This window comes from Schistocerca americana, chromosome X, assembly GCF_021461395.2.
Source record: "Schistocerca americana isolate TAMUIC-IGC-003095 chromosome X, iqSchAmer2.1, whole genome shotgun sequence".
NCBI classification, from domain to species: Eukaryota; Metazoa; Arthropoda; class Insecta; order Orthoptera; family Acrididae; genus Schistocerca; species Schistocerca americana.
The window spans coordinates 7182475-7188474 of record NC_060130.1 but is presented as its reverse complement, the minus strand read 5'-3'; positions in this window follow the sequence as shown (position 1 = coordinate 7188474).

Here is a 6000-nt window from a genome sequence, read left to right as displayed (position 1 = left end):
GGGGAAAAGTAACACTTAAATTGCTTTGTGTGATCTCTGATTTGTTGTGTTTTATTATAACGATCATTTTTCCCTATGAAGGTGAGTGCTATGAAAATTAAAATGTTTTTGCATTTGGAGGATGAAGTTGGGACTGGAATTTTGTGAAAAGATCTTGCCACAGCAAAAAAGTATTTCTTTTTGTGATTACCATCTCAACTCGCATATCATGTCCGTGACTCTCTCTCTCCTAATATTTTACAATAATACAGACTGAGCTGCCCTCATTTAGACTTTGATTTCCTCCATCATTCATATCCCATGGTGTACTTGTGCATTGTCATCTTGAAACACAACCAATGATCATCCAAATGTCGACTATATGACAGGTCAGTAGTTTCGAGGATCCTGTCATCAAATTGCACAGCCCTCAAATAGCCTCATTAGAAATGATATGTGTCAGACATCTGTATACCATACTGGCCCAAAACATGACTGATCCATCTGCCTGCTAAACTTAAAAGACTGGACTGCAGGTCTGAAACTCATTTTTCACTGGAGCGGACACAAATGAACAAGAATTCTCTGTGGCTCTGAACAGTAGCTGAGCACAAGCAGACACCATTCTGTTGCATTTGGTTAGCATTCACAGGTGTTCACTCATGTTCTGCCCATTATCAGTCCTTCGATGAACTGTCAAACGAAGTCTCCATCATCTCTGCATTGGTGAGAGCAGGAGAGAAAGAGCTAAATTTTGGTGTTTCATGAGTGAACTTTTGTCTTCAACTCAAGATCTTTGAGCAGCAGAATGGTCTGAAGAGAATGTAATGTTTCTGATAACAGAATAGATGCTCGTGAATTCCAAGATGTCCACACCATAAATGCCAAATAAAAAGAAATGCAATTGACAGAGAGTTTCCGAGGTACTGGGAACATGAGAAAGATGATAATTACAATAGATACTTTCATCAGCCAGGAATGGAGTGAATAAGCACGAGCTTCATATTTGTTTTTATTAAAAAAGAACAGCACAACAAAGTTCCTTGAAAGTAAACATGTACAAAAATGTATCCATCATGCTGATTAAAATTATGTACATACCCCACATGAGCTTTGTATTTGTTTTTATTAAAAAAGAACAGCACAACAAAGTTCCTTGAAAGTAAACATGTACAAAAATGTATCTATCATGCTGATTAAAATTATGTACATACCCCACAAGCCACCTTAGTAATTTCTTGCCCTGTTCCACTGACAAATAGTGCTAGGAAAAATGATAGTCTATATACCTCTGTACAAGCCCTAATTTCTCTTGTCTTTGTGGCCTTTACATGAATTGTAAATTGGTCGCTGTAGGATCGACCTAAAGTCAGCTTCAAGTACGAGGTACCTAAATAGTTTAATGGTGTTTTGTGAAAAGAATATCATCTTCCCTCCAGGGGTTGCTATTTGAGTTCATGAAGCATCTCTATAATACTTATGTGCTGGTCAAACTTACTGGTGACAAATCTCTGAATTGGTTCAATGTCTTCCTTTAATCCAATGTCGTGCAGATTCCAAACACTCAAGCAATGCTAAAGAATGGGTCACACTAGTGTTGTGTCCTTTAGAGATAAGCTACACTTTCCTAAAATTCTTGCAATAAACCAATTTGTCCATTTGCCTTCCCTACAACCAATTTTGCTTGTTTCATGTTTTACTGCTTTGGAACATTATGCCTAGGTATTTAATTGACATGACTGTCAAGCAGCATACTACTGATGCTGTATTCAAACATCATGGGATTTTTTTTCCTTCTCATCTGCATTAACCTACATTTTTTTATATTTGCAGTAAGCTTCCATTCATCTCACCAATCACAAATTTTGTCCAAGTCATCTTATATCCTCCTATAGTCACTCAATGGCGACATTTGCTCATACACATTAGCATCATCAGCAAACAGCCTCATAGTGCTGGCCACGTTGGCTGTCAGATCCTTAATGTACACTTATTAGCCAAAACATTATGACCACTGCCCACTGCGAGTTGGATGCTGCCTGGTGGCATTGGGGGCATGTGATGCAGTAACAAAAATATGTAAATAGAGCAGACGCAGATGGGGGCTCACTTTAGGGAAGATATGGGCTGCAAATGGGGAAATCAGTTGAGATAAGTGATTTTGATAAATGGCAGATTATTATTATGCTGAGCCTGTGACACACATCTCAAAAGCGGCAGTGCTGGTCAAATGTTCATGAGCTATCTATCACTAGGTGCTAAATGGTTAGACATCCATGACTCTTCACAGTACTTGGGGTTTGGAGGCATGTCTGGCTGCAATGTGGATAGATGGTGATTTGTAGCACAATGCTGGTGCACACACAAGTGTTCCATAGCACACTGTTCATTGTAAATTCTGGAACACGGAGCTCCGCAGCAGACCACTCCTACATGTTCACATGTCTACCCAACAACATCATCAGTTGTGATTGCAGTGGGCACAGGACCATTCGGATTAAACCATCAATCAATGGAAATGTTGGCTCTTTGGGTGAATCCCATTTTTGCTACACTAGGTTGGTAGGTGTCTCCACAAAAACCATCATTGAGGTGAATGGCAGCTCCAAATGTGCAGCACACCACGGATGCTGGCCGGTGGGAGCAGCATTATGCTTGGGAGACATTCTCCTGCACTTGCATGTAGTAATCGAAGACATGCTGACAGCTGTGAATCACCTATGTCCCTTCATGCTTGATGTCTTCCCCGACAGCGATGTAATCTTTCAGCAGTGTAAATGTCTGTGTCTCAGAGCCAGAATCATGCTACAGAGGTTTGAAAAGCATTATAGTGACGTCATGTTGATGTCTTCGTGGCCAAATTTGCCTGATGTAAACCTAAAGAACCCATCTGGATCGCTATCAAGCATCATTACCACGTATGCAAATCAGTGATATGCTATTTACGTGAATTACAAGACCTGTGTGTAGACATCTAATGTTTCATACCTCCTCAAACCTAACAACAAGCTGTCTGATCCCTGATATGCAGAATCAGTGATGTATTTTGTCCCAAAGATGGACAAACAAGCTATTAAGCAGGTCATAATGTTTTGGACCACCAGTCTAAACAGGATATTACAAAAAGGTACAGCCAAACTTTCAGGAAACATTCCTCACACACAAAAAAAGAAAATATGTTATGTGGACATGTGTCCGAAAACGCTTACTTTCCGTGTTAGAGCTTATTTTATTACTTTTCTTCAAATCACATTAATCATGGAATGGAAACACACAGCAACAGAATGTACCAGCATGACTTCAAACACTTTGTTACAGGAAATGTTCAAAATGTCCTCCATTAGTGAGGATACATGCATCCACCCTCCGTCGCATGGAATCCCTGATGCGCTGATGCAGCCCTGGAGAATGGCGTATTGTATCACAGCCGTCCACAATATGAGCATGAAGAGTCTCTACATTTGGTACCGGGGTTGCGTAGACAAGAGTATTCAAATGCCCCCATAAATGAAAGTCAAGAGGGTTGAGGTTGGGAGTGTGTGGAGGCCATGCTATTGGTCGGCCTCTACCAATCCATCGGTCACTGAATCTGTTGTTGAGAAGCGTACGAACACTTCGACTGAAATGTGCAGGAGCTCCATCGTGCATGAACCACATGTTGTGTTGTACTTGTAAAGGCACATGTTCTAGCAGCACAGGTATGAAATCATGATAACATGCTCCATAGAGTGTAGGTGGAAGAACATGGGGCCCAATCAAGACATCACCAACAATGCCTGCCCAAACGTTCACAGAAAATATGTGTCGATGACGTGATTGCACAATTGCGTGCAGATTCTCGTCAGCCCACTCAAGTTGACTGTGAAAATTTACAATTTGATCACGTTGGAATGAAACCTCATCCATAAAGAGAACATTTGCACTGAAATGAGGATTGACACAATGTTGGAGAACCATTCGCACAAGTGTACCCGTGGAGGCCAATCAGCTGCTGATAGTGCCTGCACACGCTGTACATGGTATGGAAACTACTGGTTCTCCCGTAGCACTCTCCATACAGTGACGTGGTCAATGTTATCTTGTACAGCAGTAACTTCTCTGACACTGACATTAGGGTTATCGTCAACTGCACGAAGAATTGCCTCGTCCATTCAGGTGTCCTTGTCGTTCTAGGTCTTCCCAGTCGCTTAGTCATAGGCTGGAATGTTCCGTGCTCCATAAGATGCCGATCAATTTCTGCGAACGTCTTCCTGTCGGGACACCTTCGTTCTGGAAATTTGTCTCGATACAAACGTACCGCGCCATGGCTATTGCCCAGTGCTAATCCATACATCAAATGGGCATCTGCCAACTCTGCATTTGTAAACATTGCACTGACTGCAAAACCATGTTCCTGACAAACACTAACCTGTTGATGCTACGTATTGATGTGCTTGATGCTGTTACTGTAGAGCAATGAGTCGCATGTCAACACAAGCACCGAAGTCAACATTACCTTCCTTCAATTGGGCCAACTGGCGGTGAATCGAGGAAGTACAGTACATACTGACGAAACTAAAATGAGCTCTAACATGGAAATTAAGCATTTCCGGACACGTCCACATAACGTATTTTCTTTATTTGTGTGTGAGGAATGTTTCCTGAAAGTTTGGCCGTACATTTTTGTAACACCCTGTATAGAGAATGAGAGTGATCCTATCATACTTCCCCGGGGCACTCCTGAGAATAACCCCAATACCCCTGCCTCTGATGAACACTCACCATCAAGGACGACATTCTGGCTTCTACTACACAAGAAGTCATCTCGAGCGATTCACATATCTTGAAACCTAATCTGTAATTTCAGACCTTCATCAACAGTCTGCAGTGGCGCACTGTGGCAAACACTTTCTGGAAGCAGCAATGTGGAATCTGCCTGTTCCCTTCATCGCTGATTTGCAGGATATCTTGTGAGAAAGGGGCAAGTCGAGTTTCACACGAACGATGATTTCTAAATCTGTGCTGATTTGTGAACAGAAGCTTTTCTGTCTTGTGGAAATCAAAGTGAAAATACATTCAAGAATTCTGCAGCAAACCATTGTTAAGGATATTGGATTGTAATGTTGTGGGTCCATTTTTTTACTCTTCTTATATACAGGAATTACCGTGCTTTTTTCCAATTGCTTAGGACTTTGCATTAAGCAGGAAATTACAATAAATGCATGCTAAGAACAGGACCTATGCCATAGTGCACTATTAGTCGCGAGACCCATTGCTGAAATTTTGACATTATGTTGGCTAGACAGTAGGTTGGAGGATTCAGTTCTGATACTGCACAGCTCTCAAATTATACTTACTAGTTGTTAGAGGCATTTGATATCCATAGGTGACACCAGACCAAAACCAGACTGACTCAACTATGTGCTGAATCTGTGGGTCTTCACACTTGAGACATGCATTGGTACCTGGCCATTTCCGCACCCTTCTACAAGGATCATCAGGTATCAAAGAAATGCTTCACTTATTGTGAAAGGAATACAATACCACTGATCCAAGTTCCGCTGGAGGACACCCTGTATCACCACTAGTAATTTCCTTTCCTGTTGCACCACAAACAGAGTGAGGGCAAAATGACTTGTCTATATGCCTATTAGTCGCAGTAGATTGTTCTGCAGTCAGCGTCAACAGCCATTTCTCTAAATTTTCTCACTAGTGCTCCTTAAAAAGATTGTCGCTTGCCATCCACCGGTTTCCATGTACACCACGATTCTTTGTGCACTACATTCCTCGGGGGTTTGTACTGTAGTACATAATGGACACCTAGAGACCCCACTGAATGTGTCGAGATGGTTGTGTACCGTGTGAGTCAACACAGCTCTCCCCATTATCTGCAAAAAAAGTCACAGTGCAGTTACAGTAAGTTCCCGAGGTATTACCTGTCAGCTATAATTTGAAGTTAGCAGTCGTCAGTTGTTGTTGGCTCTGAGCAATCTCTGTAGTGCTGATTTTTAACATTTTGTTACTGCAAAGGCTGTGGAACGT